General features: G+C 34.1%; 1 protein-coding gene and 1 pseudogene across 21 annotated transcripts in view; one reads left to right on the top strand and one right to left on the bottom strand.

Annotated features, from left to right (window-relative positions):
• Sox6 (SRY-box transcription factor 6) overlaps window positions 1–17,810 on the top strand; it is a 689,857-nt gene that overhangs the window by 98,693 nt on the left and 573,354 nt on the right. For 4 of the 21 annotated variants that reach the window (XM_087211275.1, XM_087211280.1, XM_087211276.1 and 1 more), the window contains exon 2: window positions 8,543–8,573. The exons of the other annotated variants lie outside the window; for them this stretch is intronic. The gene's annotated coding sequence lies outside the window, so the exon portion shown is untranslated. The remainder of the gene's footprint in view (window positions 1–8,542; window positions 8,574–17,810) is intronic. 21 annotated transcript variants of the gene reach the window in all.
• On the bottom strand, window positions 13,849–16,159 carry LOC101707723 (nibrin-like; annotated as a pseudogene).

The raw sequence follows: 17,810 nt of genomic DNA on the forward strand, positions 1-17,810 counted from the left end.
TAGCATTGACCATCCTTTTTCCATTCTGATTAAGAAGCTCTCTGTTTTGAATGCTTGCAAAGAAGGAGATTTTATATTCTTCTTTGGTTATGTATATGAATGATTAACACCAGGAAGTTCTTTTTGTCAAATATACACATCAGCCTGTTTTGTTTTCATTTTAAGAAAAAATGGAAACAGGTATTTTTCTTCAGTTGAATGATAGGCCTGCATATGTGAAGACCAAATTTAGACTTCTGTTTTTATTTCTTGACTTTTTTGCTTTTACATTTTATTTCCTGAACTAGTTGTGTGGCATTGGAAAAATTATATGACCTTGCCAAATCTCAGTTTCCTCATTTAAAAAAATGATTTGGTGATAGAATTTATCATATAGGGTTGTTGGGATGATTAAGCTTGAAGATAATGTATACAAAAATGCATAGAACAGTTCTAAGAACTGTTTTAGTTGAATTGACAGTAATTATCTAATCGACACTAGAACCATGGCACATGGAGGGCCCTTGATTCTCTTATAGTTTATAGACCTCCCCAGTTTCTAAAGTGCTTTCATATTGCCTCATTCAATAAACGGTATGCAGGGTAGATAAATTTACCATTCATGCGTCTAACTTCCTACATGATATGAGTAAATGTTTCAATTGATTTTTGCTTCAGGATATTATTTACTCCAAAGAAAGCTTGTATGTAATAAATCACGACTGGCTTTTTGGGCCTTCTTATTTTCTACTCTCTTCAATAGAATGTCAGTGCTCATTTACTTTATCTTCATGCTTAATTCCAGAGCCAGTCAATGCTGTATTTTCCATAACCCAATGTAAATGAATAATATCATGATGAATCAAAAGCATTAAACGTTGGTTTTCTATGACTTTTTAATACAAAGTAGAACATGACAACTATTTTGTAATATGTGTGGCTAGTTTGATGAAAGAAGTTTTCAAAATATGAGGTTCAGGAGGGAGGATTAATAAAAGGATCTTTGATAATGAAAATATTGGGAACTATTTGATTACATGATTTCAAAGGTAGAAATGCATAGAGGTATGAATATACGTGATTCTAGGCTATGTGGTAATTACTATTACATGTATGTAGTAATATAAATACTATTATATAATATATACTCTATTATATAGTATATATACTACATATAATTATATACTATATTCAAAAGTATCTATCTGTGTATCTATCTATGTATCTATCTATCTATATCGGGGAAAGCTTCTAGTAGGGGGTTGCCTTTCAGCTGTGATTTAAAAGGAAGTTAGGGGTAGGCTTCAGGTAATACCCTAAAGAACATTGAATATGAAGGGAGATTTAATAATAAATATTACAGACTATTCTGTAAGATAGTGAAATGTTTCTTATTTGTGACATTGTGACTGTCTAGAAAGGCTGTGTCTGTCATGAATGTGATAATGCCACAGGCCAGCGAGTGAGCCACTATACTTCTTTCTCTTAGCTTGGTTTTGTGGTCAGACACATTGTGAGTACATTTTAAGGTATGGAGGAATCTTTTAAATTATTGTTTTCCTTCAAATTTGTCAACTAGGTATAAAAATTAAAATTTAAGTGGCGTTTTAATATATGGGCAGATGATTCAAGACTATGAGTTAATAAAATCTTATATCCTGCACTGTAATATATATTTTTTTATTTGACATGCATGGTCTTAGACAAAGAGCTGTATTTGCAAAATTGCAGATTGTGTATTGTTGCTGGAGTTCCCTTGTTATAAGTATTTAGGTGCCTCATATTTATAATTAAGCTTTTCCAACTATATAAAAGTGACTTGTTTCATAAATTTTAAATTGAGCAATACTATGAAAATAATCCTGAGTGATCTGAATTTCTTGGAAGAAATACAAATTATTATAATTATTTTTTGAGACAGGGTCTTGCTGGCCTCAAATTCACAGCGATCCTCCTGCCTTAGCCTCCCAAGTGTTGGGATTACAGGTGTGCGCCACCATGCCTGGCTACAAATTATTATTGTACACTGATAATGATGAAACAGTAGCAGTAGCAGAAACAGTCATAGCAGGAATAACCGTTTTCTACTCTTGATAACTTTCAAATATATATGCTAAGCCCACTCTTCTTAGTTTTGTAATCTGGAAACTCATGTTTTCTAACTTGTCAAAAGCTTTTTCTCTGAATGCACAGGCTTTCTTTTCTGTATTTGATTTAGAATTTTTTGGTTTTTAATAACTTGTTTCTCAAAATTATACATGTTTATTGAGGTTTCACAACTTATATGACTTCATAGCATAATCACTTTTGAAAGGAGTCTGGTGGCCATTGGTCACTGGTCACACAGGCTAGAGAAGCAATGGCTTGGTTTCCAAGGGCTTTAACCTGTTGATTTCCTAACCACTGCTTTGGCATCTGGACATTTGCTTGCATTATTGATAATGCCAAGAATCTCTACAGTAAAAATAAAGACTTTGAAACAGAGTAAAGGAGAAGAAAAAAGATATGAAATTTCTAGAAAGCAGTTTAAAAGTATACCCTTAGTCATATTAAATTAGTTAAGATGCCTTTAAGAGCACTTTCCTTGAAAACTTTCAGTTGAATTCTAAAGAAGCAAAAATCCAAACAAAAGTAAATAAATAGAAATAATAGGTCTGCTGAAGAAAGTTTAAATAACTTGGAATAAAGTATATTAGTTAAATGAATCTCAGGGAAATTTTTTATTCTTCAGTTTGAAGACCCAATACATACTGGGGGAAAATTTGACTATTTAAAAATTTCTTGGCTGTAGTCTTTTCCCACTATAAAAATGCACATTGAAAAAATATATATATTGATGTTTAAAAATGAATTTTAATCTTGGGACCTCTAAAATTGTGTTATATTTTATTTTTTTCACACAATATTCTTTTTTTTTTGTATTAAATTCTTTTATTGGTACATTGTAGGTATACAACACAATTACATTTCTCATTGGGAATTGTACCTTTACATAATGCATCTTGGTTCTTATTTTTTCCCCATTCCTAGCCCTCCCTTCACGCCCTCCACCCTTCCCTATTTACAAAGACTTTATTTCCATTTTTTCCATTTCTCATCATTTTTCCTTTCCCTTCTTTCCTTTCCCCTGCCCCTCCCACTACCCCTACCCCTTTGGACCTTTTCTTCCTATTTTACATTATCAATTATTCATTCTAATCATTGGTACATTTTAGGTATACAATATAATGACATTCATCATTGGAAATTTGCACCTTTACATAGTCTCTCTTGGTTCTTATTTTTCACCCTTGCCCAGCCCTCCCTTCTACCCCTCCATTCCTCCCTATTTACAAAGATTTTGTTCCTATTTTTCCATTTTCTCATATTAATCCCATTCCCTTCTATCCTTTCCCCTAGCCCTCCCACTTCCTTCTCCTTTGCCCCTTTTCTTCCTATTTCACATTACCTATTATACATTTAGTCCTTATTTACACTTTCAGTTTCTCACACCAGCAAAACTATTCAGTATTTACACATGAGACACAATATTCTTAAGCATTTAAAAAAGAAATTGTCAGCCTTTCAGAGGGCAGACCCTTTAAATTTTTATAGACAGCAATAGGTCCAGAACCTCCATTTGTACTTTCTGTATAGGTTATGCTAAAGTAGGGTCATGTACTGAATACTTTTGTGTTTTAAATTGTGTGGTAGTTTGTAATAGGCCTATTTTCTACAAGGCAAATATATATATCTGCCTAAATTCAGTGGGACTAGTGAACTTGAATACTTACAATTTTTTTCAAATTCTTTTTTATTTTTTTTATTTTTTATATTTTTTTGGTACCTGGGATCAAACTCAGGACCTTGTACTTTCGAGGCAGGTGGCGGAACCACTGAACTAAATCCCTGGCCTCAAATTCTTATATATGCCATTTCAGAGGAATGAAAAATTATTTGACTTTTTTTTGGTACCGGGGATCGAACTCAGGATCTTGCGCTTGTGAGGCAGGCACACTGCCACTAAGCTAAATCCCCAGCCCTCTTTGACTTTTAATTGTGACAACTTAGGCCTTTTTCCAAAGCACTCATCATAATTAGAGGTGACTTACTTGTGAAATTTTGTGTTTAATTTCTTTGTTATATTCACATAGAAAAGCTCACTAATATCAGGAGCTGTGCATGCCCACATACAGAAGTACATCCTTTATTGTATGTTAATTTTAATTTTTTCTTTTGTATTAGCACCACTTTCACATCTTTGGGTTAATACTCTTCTTTCTTTTAATCTGTGCATAAATTAGTTTCTGTAATTAAAATGCCAATGAACATTTGTACCAGTGTCCTTTATATTTTATGAGGCTATGATAATATAGCTTTACTTTTCCTTATTTAAAAATGTATACCTATGATAACTTAAAAACATAAATATGATTTTATTACATTTAATAATGGGGCATTAAATTATATAGTCATCCTAGATTGTCTCAAATGGGGCTGATATTTAGCTATGTATATTGCTAATGGATCTTAAAAGAAAATACTTTGATAATTAACAAAATGTTTGTTTCAGTGTAAGGATATGGTATTGATTGGAGTGAATGTAGGAAACATTTTCAGTATCTGAGGTCAAGGGGTAGAACTTAAGATATTTAAGGAGAGAAGGAAATAGAGATTGTGGGTGGTTTGGGAAGCATAAGGACAACTGAAAAATACTGTTGGTAAAAATGAGTCTGAAAGATTTCTTCTGGCAAGACAATTTTAAGGCTTATTTTGGAAAATTGACAAAATAGTAATCTCCAAATACAGCATTTGCCCTAATACATGTGCATATTTATTTAAAATTGTAGACATGTGCCATTGTGTTAATATATGCTATAAAACATTCAAACATAAATATTAAAAAAAAGAGGTAAATGATATAAATATTCTAAAATTAATTGTGATTTCCCCCAAACTACAATAGAATAGACTTTGTTATTTTTAAAAGTCTTGTTTTAACACTGTGTTATGAAGAGATTTAAAGAATTGGTTCTAACTTCAGTTTATTTTGCTACATGCTTTTATTGTTGCCTTGGCTGAAAAATGATACTCCAGAAAGAATAAAAAATAGATCCAAATGGCAGAACTATGTCACTGATTATAATTATTAAATTTTGATATTAAATTTTAAATTCTATACACAAAATATGCAAGGAGCTTTTTAAAGATTTGACTAGTAAATTCCCATCGTCCTTGATGACAAACAGTTGTTTTTGCCAATGAGGTAGAAGGTGTAGCATTTTCATATTTTAATACGTGTACTCAAAACCCATTGAAACTCTTTGGAACATCACTGGATAGGTTAGAATATCCTGTTGCCAATTAAAAAATTGAAAACAGATGAGAATTTTTTAGACATAGAATTTTGATAACAAAATCACAAATGTCTTTTCAAAATATTCTTTCATAGCATGAATCTGTTTTGAAAAACACTTTCTAATTTGATAAAATATTACTTTTACCTTGAAGAGACAGATTGTTCAATTGCTTGTATATGTAAATGTATCTAATTACTTATATGAATATCTGCCTTTCTATCTGCCTGTCTGTCTTTTACCTCTAATCCATGTACTTAGCAATACGCACAACTTCTTCTCATCACATAGAAATTCAGCATATTTGGTATGTTAGTTTTTTTGGTACCTATCTTTAAGTAATGTAAACTGTCATGAGACAATCAGTGGAATTTCTGAGTAGTGCAAAAATTCTCATGGTTACTTCTCCTCTCATTTCAAAGCATTGTAAAGATTTTGCTGTGTTTTACAGATTTATTTAAAAAGTAATTCCATTTTGAATAATACTGGCTTCAACATTTTGCTGCAATTTCATAGCTATGAATGATATAGTTAGGGGGACCCATTCTACTATTTCTATAATCTTAGCCTTTTTCCTTCTTTAGTTCAGTTAGGACAACTACTTTGTCATTGATTACACTTTCTTAGTTTTCCCTAAAAATTACTTTTATTTAAAAATGTAATATACCATTCAGATTACATCTTCTTTGGTGTATATGTTAGTGGCTCACTCAAAAATAGCACTTTGCCTACCAAATATTATAAACTCAGGCATGTTAAGAAAAATGTACATTAATTGATCTGAAAAGGCAAAACATGGCGTGTTTCTTTTTGCAAATCTTCAGCCGTGTTTTCTATGCATCTTTCAGCCTTATTTGTGTTAGTACCTGCTGTACAACCCCAAAGGACGTTGTTGATATTGCATTCTGGACAAATAGTTACATGAGAGTTGTTCATTAAGCAACTCTGATTTTTAATTAAGGGAATGTATTTAAATTTGCCATATTGTTTACTGTGTATTATTTAACCCTTTTTATAGCAGCGGGAAGAACAAGTATTTCTCTAATGGTATGTATCATTTTGCTTTTTATAAAGGAACTACACTTGATCTTAGCCAAAAGGCTGAGAAACGATTTTTTTATAAAGGAACTTCAGGAGAGGATTCTAAACTTTTAATATGAAGTTTGTTAAAATTTTGCGAAATACTGGATTGAGTTTTGTATTTTAAACATTGCTGAAAACATTGTAGCTATGTATTTAGTATATTTATTTACAGTGCTGGGGATCCAACCCAGGGCCTTATGCATGCTAGGCAAGCACACTACCACTGAGTTATATCCCTAGCTCTAGCAATTTAAATTTATATCTGTGTGCTTAGTTTAAAAATGTTTTGCTACTTGTAAATGCTTGATATTCTTATTAACATCTCAAAGTACAATAGGGCAAGGATCACTGTTACTGCTATTAGACATAAATCTATATCTCAAATTTGTCTTCTTGATAATTAAAAAACCTGACCTGCTTTTGTCATATCTGCTTGGATCATCATTATTTTTATCTTGTAATATGGTTGCTAAAGGTCTCCTATTAGTGTACAAGTGTCAGGTTGGTCACGGTCTTGTCAGTAAGGCTTAAATTATTGATATCCTTGAACTGTTGTTTCTTTGGGATGATCTTTTAAAACCAGCTGGGCATTTGTTCTGGGTTAGTTTAGTTAAAAACTAGATAATAATATCGACAGTTAAGCTCCCTTCTTATGTAGGATACTTCTGGTACAGGATCTGAGGCTTTAATGTTTGATATGTAAACCCAGGTTGTCAATCTGTATTTAAATTTAGGTAAGGTTAGTTCTTACTCTTTAAATGAATGAATGAATGAATAAACAAACCTAATACATTTATATAGTGTGCTGCTAGGATGGCACACGTATTAGGAGACCGCTGAAATGAAAAAGTAGGTGGGAAAGAGAGGGGAAGGTATGATGAATAAAACCATGGTCTCCAGAGGACACTATTTTGGGACAGGATCCCTTGGAAGAGTGCAGCCATCACTGGAATCCCAGACAGGAAGTGGCGTTACAGATTTTCCACTGTTGGGGTTCAGAAACAGCAATGTGGCATTTTTACAGGGCTCTGATATGAGGGAGGAAATGGACAGAACCTATTTTTTATTCTTTAGGAAAAGCCATTTGAGCCCTTTTGTCATTGTGAAGGGATCGGTGAGGTTTTATAGTTAAGTATATATATTGTGTTTTAGGAGAGGGGACCAAGTGGAGGATCACTCCTGTCCTGAATGCCTGAGGCTCTTTTTGCTTCTATACTCAGCATTCCTTGGACTTAGATACAATCAGAGCAGAAGCTGGGAAAGGTGAATAAGGCAGCAGTCAGGGATGTCAGTAAGCAAACACTGTCATCAGCATCTCTAACTTGTTAGTATACCGTTTGGGCTGCATTTGGGAATTTCAGCTCTACCAGTAAACTTTGGGTGACTCTGGCTATGTCACTTCTCTCTAGAAATTAGTTCCTTCATTGGCAGACTAGAAAGCTTGATGATTTCTAAAGAGGTTTTAGCTCTGATGCCCTGTTCATTCCCTTCCAGGACAGTGCTCTGGCCTGCCCTCTGACACAGAACTTTCAATGAAGTTCCTTGTCCTGTTTATCAACCTCCTTTCACCATGTCCGTTGTATCTTCTAAGATGATAAATGCTAGCAGTCTAATTTATTCTATAAATTCATGGATGATGACTAAGGAGCAGCAACCATAAAATATTTCTAACTTCCTCTTTTCTCTTTTCCAGACAATGTTGACAAAGTGCATTTTCACAATGTAGCCCTGGTCAGGGCTCTTGCATTCTAAACCAGAAGTATCTAATAGAACGTTAGAAGAAAGGGAGGAAATATTAGCATTGGAAGGGTTGTGTCTGTGAAGGAGTTTGGGCTGGATGAGATAAGCAGGGTGTTGGGACACAGCCATCAATTCATTGCATGTGTTTGGCTAGACTGGGAGCAGTGGCCAGTGCCAGGCTTTTTGAATATGGCTTCTGTCAATAACAGAGTTGGCTGTCTTTGAAGTCTGCCAGTTAACCTCTTCCAAAATCTTAGAGCACATCTAGCACTCAAGAGGAGGAGGGTAGAATAATCTCTAGGAAAAAAACCCCTCACCACTTATTTTTATTAAGAACATAACTTCTATCAGTTTTCTGAAACATCTAATAAACAAACATTTCATTTTTTCTCATTTTCTTTCAGTACCCATTTATTCCCGTGGATGGAAGTAATAGTGAGTAATGAAATGGATGTATATCACCAAACATGTTGTATTATGCCACATTTCTGGGTGCTTTTATAAGATGGAAATAATAATAGTACCTGTATCATAATTTTTTGAGAGATTTAAATAAGCTAGTATACTTGGAAGACTGCCTGATATGTTCTTGTTAAATATTAGTGATTATTATTTTATTACTTAATTTACACAACAACTCTGGAGGTAGATGCCATTATCCCTATTTTGTTTTTTGTTTTTTTTTTGATACTGGGGATCGAACTTGGGTCCTTGCACTTGCCCAGCAGGCAGTGAAACCACTGAGCTAAATCCCTGGCCCTCTATTTTATATAAAAAGAAATTAAGAGTTTGAGAGGGAAAATACCTTGTCCAAGACTACATAGCCACTGAGTAGCAAAATTATAATCTAGACATAGATGTCCTGACTTGAAGTCCCATGGTATTTCTGCTACATAATAGGCAAGTAAGTCAAGAGATTTCCTCGGTACAATCTGTGAGCCAAGATAATCAGGATAATAAATTGAATTATTATTGTATATTGCTGAATTTTTATAGGTGTGGTTGATAAACATGCTTTGTATATCATGGTGCTAGCTGAAACTCTTGTATATCAGAACCATGTTTTCACTTTGCAAAGTTCCAATTTCAGTTTTACACAGCTCCTATGTCATGGTTTGCTATAATCATACAAAATGTGGACATGGCTCCATTATACACTCGTTTAAGTTAATGTGGTATAGTGCAAAGCAAGACTGACTGTACTTCTGTCAGATTCCCATTCACATACAGAAATTCTCAAATTCTCTTTTTTTGGACCATGTAGATGGTTCACTTTTATTTGATGACCAATTATCTTTTTTTCCTCTCAAGATTCTGCTCCTGCTAGGGAAGAGCACTGTATTGCATGAGTTCTTTGAAGGTCACTAATGATTGGCTCTTCACTTATAGGGACACCATCTCTGACATTTATTTATCAAGTAGTAGTAGATCTCCCTCTGGATTTGGGCAGAATTACCTGTTATATTTAATCTCCACATGTCCCATTACATGTCTAAGCTTCTTTCTGAATTGATGCATTTTTTCTGTCAGTTTCAGCAATGTACAAAGCCAGTTAGGACAGTTTTCTCTCCATTGGTATTCTACTGTATAAAAAATGGTGTATGAGAATTGCAGTGTACAGTGAGCAGCCATTAAGTAAAAACTAGGGCTATTTAAATTTCTTTTTAGATATAGATGCTTACATTTTAAAGCACTTAATAATCATTTCAACCTGAAGGTTTTTGGATTGATGCCAATTTTAGAGCAAAGTAGTGTTGAAAATACTGAAGCTTTGAATATCCTTTTGACCTAAACATTTAAAATACTCTCTTCTCATGAATCTGTGTTGCCCTCTCTACTTAAAATTATGTTTTAAAGCCTGTTCTTAGCATTCTTGGTTAAGTATTCTGAAGAACAGAAATTCTATGGTGACTGTAATTCTATTTCTATGACTTAGGTGCTAGAAAATTAGTTTGGGATTAAGAAAATATTTCACTACTTCCTAGCAGTGTGAACTTAGCTTAATTTCTTCAGGCCTCAGTTTCCTTTTCTGTGAAATAGTACCTACTTCTTGGGGTCGTTTTAAAGACTAAGGGGAAAGTATGTGTATAAAAGAGAACATAGTATGTAACAGGCGTGATATAAGCATTGGCTATTATTAAAGTGAATGCCTTCAAAAGGAAAATCTGGCCAAAAATAAAGAGTACTATATTCAGATACTTTATTGAAGAGGTTAAAAAAACTACCTTTGTAGAATGTAATGTGAAATCACGCTACAATTTCCCCACACAGGAACTCTAGAGAGTCTTCGAGAGAACTCTCACTGATCTAAAGTAATGTGCACTTTGAGAACCTCTTCAACAGCAAATCAATAAATCTGTTGAGATACAATTCCTTCATTTTTTTTTCTTACAATTCCTTAGTTATAAGGTCAGCCTCTTCCTTTTTGAGTTTCATAGATTATGGAGACTAGTGGACTTGGATACAGAGTGGGTTTGGGTATGAGTTTTCTCAGGGCTGAATTTATTATTGGAGCAGTAACTGAAGAAGCAGTGATGGAGCTGAAAGCAGAAGAAGCCAGCAGCCAGGAAGTCTGACCCAGGAAGTACCACCCAGGGAGCGCCTAGGTACAGCCTGGGTTGGCCAGTGACTACAGACTTGACTTTTAGGTCCAGAAATCCTTCCTAGTAGAGGCAGCAGACTGGCTCTGTTAGGTCTAGGATTTGGACTCAGGTTTATCTGATGACAAAAGCCAAGCTCTTTCCACTAATGATTTTATGCTGTTTCTCTGGTGGAGAAGGCATAATGGAGAAAAAAAAGAGTAGCTGTGTCAGTGGTGGAATCAGTAAATCCAGCATCTAAAGGAACAGGTGAGGTAGTATTTGAGAAGGCAGCTGCGAAGTCAAGAGGTTGTCTTGCAGGCAGCAGTGTCGTGATGATGGTACTGCAGGATATGGTAATGGTGTGTGGTAGTTGTTATAGTCTCTCATGGGTAGATTAGAGCTTGAGAATGCATTTCTAGGTATTTGTACTTCAGATTGTCAACTCATAGTCTTTGTATTATGGAACCTTAAGAGTTGGAAAAGTGTTCTAACCATCCTTTAATGATGTGATTCCAGGTAGGTATTGTCCAGACCATGCTGGGATGGAGTGTGTGTGGGGCAGGTCGGGAATTATTTCCTGGTTCTAAGCTTCATGTGGTCAGAAGTTTTGTCTGTTTATTAGTTAAATTTTTGATGACTGGAGCAGTGTCTGGTACCTCATGTGTGCTCAGAAGATAATGCTGAATGAAAAAATGCATGGGCAAGCCAGGTGTGATGGTGCATGCCTGTAATCCCAGCACTTGGGAGGCTGAGGCAGGAGGATTGCTGTGAGTTCGAGGCCGCCCTAGGCTACGTAGTGAGTTCAAGGCCAGCCTGACCTTGTCTCAAAAAAAAAAATTGCTTGAGTGACTTGGTTAGAAGTTTTGTTTTATATATTGAATAATATTATGTACAAAGCATGATTTTGTATAAGTCTTACTTAACCTTGTGAGCTATGTATTACTAATTCCAACTTACGGATGAGGACAATTGGTAATTAAGTAATTTTCTTAAGGCCGCACTAAAACATAATGTTCATGGTTTGAGCCTTTAAGTATAACCACTACATTATACAGTACTGTGGAATTATCACCTCTCTTGTCCTGGATAATATTATTTTATTATAAGAGCCTAAATTTTCATGGAAGCCACATCACACAGTTGACTCATTTAATCTTACTGCCAATTAGCCTTCACAAGCCTTTTGTTTACCATATCTCTTCTCATACTTGAGCTTCTGGTTGTTTTGGACCCAAGTGCAGAAGCTTGCATTTATTCCATATAGATTTTCTCTGGCTACATTAATTGAGTCTTTTTAAAAATTAAAATCTTTTGGTTCTGTATGGTTTTAAAATTCCTTCAAGTATTTTTTGACATTTATTGAAAAATATCAATTTTGACTCCTCAATTTTGTTAATATGGGGTAAAATATGTTGATAGATTTTCTAATGCTTACATATCCTTGTATTCCTCCAAAAAGCTACTTGGTTACTCTGTGTGTGTGTGTGTGTGTGTGTGTGTGTGTGTGTGTGTAATCATACTGCTGAATTTGAAATTTGTGTTGTGAATTTGTATCTATTATTTATGTATTTTGGTGTTATCTTTGTAGGGTTCAGTAGTAGGGTTATGTCAGCTTTTAAAATGAATTGGAAGCTTTCTGTCTTTGTCGTTGTTCTGGGATAATTTGGGGAGCATAGAAATTTGTCAGTTCTTTAATCATTTACAAAACTTACCTGTAAGATTATTTGATCTTCACATGTTAAAGGTGGATATTTAACGGTATTTTATTGGTCTGTTCTTATTTTCTAACCTTTCTCAAATTTGTTTTGGAATTTTATATTTTACTGAGAATCATATTTTCTCTTGATTTAAAATATAAGGTAATATGATTTAAAAACTATTTTATGCTTTTCTGTAGTTGTAGTTATATTCTCTTTATAATTCCTCATTTAAAAAATTATGGTTAAGATCTCTTTGGCTCCTGATTCAATCATTTAACGTATTATTAGAAACTTGTTGAGTGTGTGCTAGCACTTAGCTTGCATTTATTTGTACATCTACAAGACTTAATTAAAAATTCAACAAAATTTAGTAAGTATCTAAGTTTTACATAGATGGCAAGATACATAGAATGATTAGAATAGGGTCATACTATAAGTACCCTATAGTATCGTAAGGATATTTGAGGACATTTGTTAAATGCTTTGCTGAAATTCAGATATATTGTTTTCAATGCACTATTCAATCTAGTAAAAAAGCATTTTTGACAAGGAAACAAAAGGGGATAATATGTCAGAAACTGTTCTGTGTGAATCCAATGTTTGGTCCTACTGATTACCTCTCTTCCTTACAGGTGGCTAGTCATAGATATTCTAGAATCTTGTCTTGGTAATTAAATTTCATAAAAAGAATGTGTTATTAAAACATATCTTGCTCACTGATATAGTCTATTGGAAAGATTTTGAGGATATTTTAATTATTCTAGAAATTTATTATCTTTTAATCAAGTAGAATGATGCTCCTTAAATTTTAGTAGACATGATCCTCACCTGGGGACTTTTAGTAAAATGTGGATTCTGATTCAGTGTGGATGGGACATAAAATTCAGCTTGTTTCTAATTAGACCCTAGGTTCTGTCGTGGCTTCTTTTCCTTAGTGCTGCTGGCTGAGACTACATTCTCTGTAGCTGAGAGGTAGAGAAGAGGAGGATAATATATACTCTGTTTCACAATTAGTAAAATGACAGGTTTTATAAAATTAGTAAATGGAGCATTTAGGCTAAAATTTAAAAGATCTACAGTGGCTCAAATGTTGATGAGGATGTAGAACAACTGGAGCTCTCATAGACTACTGGTGGGAGTGTAAATTGCTGTAAGCAATTTGAAAACTATTTGTCAGTATTTACTAAAGTTCAGCATATTCTTTTTTTTTTTTTTTTAGAGTTTTGTGCATTTTATTTAACAAATTTGGGCCACAAAAGCTTAAATCTCTTCTATACACTGTATTCATATATCTTGGCCTGAAGTAAATGCTTGCTGGGAAACTTGTTTTCATAATTTCCTTTTTTTTTTTCTGTACCAGGGATCAATCTCAGGACCTTGCGCTTGTGAGGCAGGTGACGGTTCATAATTTTTTTTTAAAGTTCTCAGTTATAGTCTCCTTTTAACATTAGGATTATACCTAAAGAGATCATCAGCAAGAGACTCTTCTTTTGCATGTTGCTTTTGTACCTCCATTTCCTGTCTCAACCAGTCTTCTAATTCTGCATTCTTTCGAGCATGTTGAGCTATTAGATCTGATCCTCCAATGATGTGTGGAAGTTTACCTGCTCCAGGAAAGGTGACCTTTTTGAATTTCTTGAAATTCTTTAGTTGATGACCATGATCGTTATTTATCCCACACAGGTTTCTATAAGTGGAGTTTAACCACCGTGATCTAAATTCAGTCATTGACAACTTTTTTGGAAGCATCTCACTGCTGTCCTGAAGTTCATCATTATTATATATTTCTTTAGTTGACCACAGTGATTCTTTCTTGAGCTCACTTTTCTTCCCAACTTCACTTTCTTGAGGTATTTTGTCACTTTCTGGTATTATTTTATCATCAAAATTGTTATTTATTTCTATATCCAATCTTGGCTTTTTTCTAATGTTGACATCTTTTTGTTTTTCAACTTTCATTTCAATTTCTAACTCTGGTCTTGTGTTCTTGAATAACTGCTCCAATAGTTCATCTTCTATGGCCAAATCAATTTCTTTCCTTTTTTATGATCTTAGACTTTCTGTAGAAATAGATTTACTGTTAGAGTTTTTCACACTGGATTTTAAATCTTCATAATCTGTAAATAAGTTTTCTGATTTTGTGTCCATAGGTTCATTCTGAGATAGATTTTGCTCTTTGTTTTTCCATAGTGAGGTTATAGCAGGTTGTGTTTGTTCTAAAAGAGAACAAGGCATTTCTATTCTTGCTGATTTGCATGAAGACATTTCTTGGTTTTCTTCATCCCTTTCCCTTTTTTTGGGAGATGGCTGAAAGTAGTTTCTAATGGTATTTGTCTGTTGCTGAGAAGCGCCACCTCTACTTTTATTTACACTTGGGAATTTAGTTGGTGAAAGCTGATAGTTTTGGATATTTGCCCTAACCAGAGTATTTGTTGCTATGTTATTATTGGAGCTTGTTTTGGGGGCTTCTTTTATAATGGGTATTTCTTGTAAAGATGATCCACATTTTTGTTCCATTTTGGAGATTTTTATTGCTTTTGGATTTTCACTTGAATACATACATGTATGTGCCTGGTCCGATTCTGTGTCAGCTACATATGTTGCAGTGTTCTCAGGAGCACGTGACATGAGTTTTTCACTGACTGACCAGTCTTGTGCAAGGCTTGGCCCTGGAGTCTTTGTTTTTAATTCTGTGCTTGGCTGGCCCTGAGGATCACAATAATTCTCTGTAGTCATGAAAATAACTGCCAATCCAATTTCTGCTTCAAGAATAGATCTAAGACCCTGCCTTTGGATTATATCCATAATTGAGTGAATCCATTTTTCCTGGGAGTCGGGAATTAAGATCTGTGTATTTGTTATTCCTGTGTCAACCACACAAGTTCCAGGAGCTGAAAAAAAGAACTATCTTCTTCATTTTCTTCGGTTATCAACCTAGCTTCTCCACCTCCAAAAACAACTGCTGAACTTAATTTCTTATGCTGTTTGACATTTAAAAATACCGATATTTTCCCTTTGAAGATTTGTTTTCTTTCCTGTTGTCCTGACAGATCAGTATTTTTACTTCCAATAGCTGGTTCATCAACAGGTGGGTAAAAACTTTCAATTTGTGGAGGCTGTTTCTTGGACTGAACTGCTTTAACAAATTCAGTAAAATATTCTGGCTTTACAATTGGACGTTCACAAATGAGTGCACATATTGTATAAAAGGAGATGAGTCACTTCCCAATGTCATTCTTCAATTAGCTTTGGACATAAACAAATTTGAGGAAGATGCAAAATTTTAATGGTAACCTTAACTGATACCATAACAAGGTGAGTACATTCTTCTGTCCAGTTGTTTAATGTAAGTCCTCCAAGTTGTAATATAGCTTGATTTAAAGCAGTTTTCCCAGAGACATCTAAACAAGAGGAGCATGGAACCAAAGGCTCATATTCTACTCTGAATTTACTTTCAAACACTCCAAAAGTAACTCTATCCTCTGTCTTCAAAGTTCGAGAAAGGCCATTCTGCATTTTTCCCCTCATTAACAAAGGTACCATACTTAGAATTATCTTTTATTGTTAAAGTAGGAATTTCACCTATTTGCAAGTTAGTTACAGAAAAGTTAGCAGTCAACACAGCATGATTTTGACTGATGGACTGATCATTGTCAATTAAAATGGCACAGTTTTTCCTTCCAACAATATACTCAACACCAGTCAAAAGTCTATATGGTTCTCCTCGAGCTGGTCCCGTGACAGGTCAGCATATTCCTTTCTATGACTAGCAGTTACATTTCTGGGTAAATACTCAAGAGAAATAAGTGCTTTTGTCCACCATAAAACATGAATAGCATGTTTTTTTCCTAATAGCCACAAACTATAAATAATCCTGATGTCTATCAATAAGAGGATGGATTAATTGTGGTATACTTATTCAATGGAATACTACACAGCAATAAAAATATACTGATATAACAACAGGAATGAATGTCATAGGCATTAAGTGGAGGATACATAAGTAGTTGAAAAAGAAACAGATAAAGTTTAGAGGTAGATGGAAGATAAGAAGGTACACTGTAACTTCATTTATTAAGTATAAGAATAGGTATAACTACTCCACAATGATTGAAATCAGAAGAATGGTTATCTCTGGGGATACGTTATTATTTAGGAAGAAGAATGTGAGAAACTTTGGTTCTGGGAATGTTTAATATCTTGATCTGGGTGGTGGTTATATGTGAGAATATATAAGTAAAAATTCACTGAGTACATTCATTTACTGAATTTAAGATTAGTGAATGTTACTATTTGTATATGTTAATTTTTTGTTTGTTTTTTTGAGACAGAGTCTCACTATGTATTCCAGGCTGGCCTTGAACTCTCTATGTATATAGGCTGGCCTTGAACTTGTGGCAATCCTCCTGGTTCAGTCTCCCAAGTGCTAGGATTACAGATGTATGCTACCATGCAAAGCAAATTTATTTCAATAAAAAATAGAGCATTTAAAAGAGAAGAAAAAATAATGATTGAATTCACAAAGCAATTTATTTAAGGAGTGGAATTCATTTCCAAGGAAGTTGTGTGTTCACATTCATATTCATTTACTATGTGAAAATATTGAAAAGTATATTTAAAGGTAGTGAATTAATGTAGCTAGCTGATTCCTTAAAATAAATAGTGTAGTTGTCATTGGAGTTTAGACTAATAGAATCACAGCTGAAACAAACTTTGGATAAATCAGAATATTTCCATCTTTTTATTATGAGATGAGAGGGGAAAATTCCAAAAAAACAAACATTCTTCAGCTATGTTGGAAATCAAAACAAAAAAACCATTAAATGGAAGTATTTTTATTCTCCAAACCTCCCCTTTCAATTTGTAATCTGTTCTTATTTTGTGCCTTACTACTCAGACTGTAATTCTTCACTGCCCAGAGTCCTTCTCTGTGTATTATTCAGGACAGTCTTAAATCTTATCTTTATCTCTATCTTTATATATCTAATATTTATCCCTACCCATATTTCTTCTCAAAAGTCATAGAATCCTGTAGCTTTTAAGTTTTTTGAAAGCAAGGAACCCAATTTTCAAGCAAATTCTTATTTATAGAAATCTAAGAGATTAACTTTGGTTGAACCCCTGACTGCTCAATTTCCTTTGTTCCTTTTCGGTCCTTCAGAGCTCACTCCTTTGCCTCACAACAACTTGAGGATGGAGTACCCTTTGGGTGGGGGACAATGAAATATAGTTACCCATATCTTTTCAATTGAAAGGTGGAGGAAATTGAATTCTATGCAGGGCTTCATGGCTACTGGTAGTTACTTCAGGGCATCATAAACTAGTCTCAAGTACTAGGCAGTAAAATTAAAATTTGAAAAAATAAGACTTAAAAAGTATCCACATGTTAT

The sequence above is a fragment of the Heterocephalus glaber genome, unplaced genomic scaffold, assembly GCF_053883595.1.
Source record: "Heterocephalus glaber isolate CG9 unplaced genomic scaffold, H.glaber_assembly_v1.0 deba00001428, whole genome shotgun sequence".
NCBI lineage: Eukaryota > Metazoa > Chordata > Mammalia > Rodentia > Bathyergidae > Heterocephalus > Heterocephalus glaber.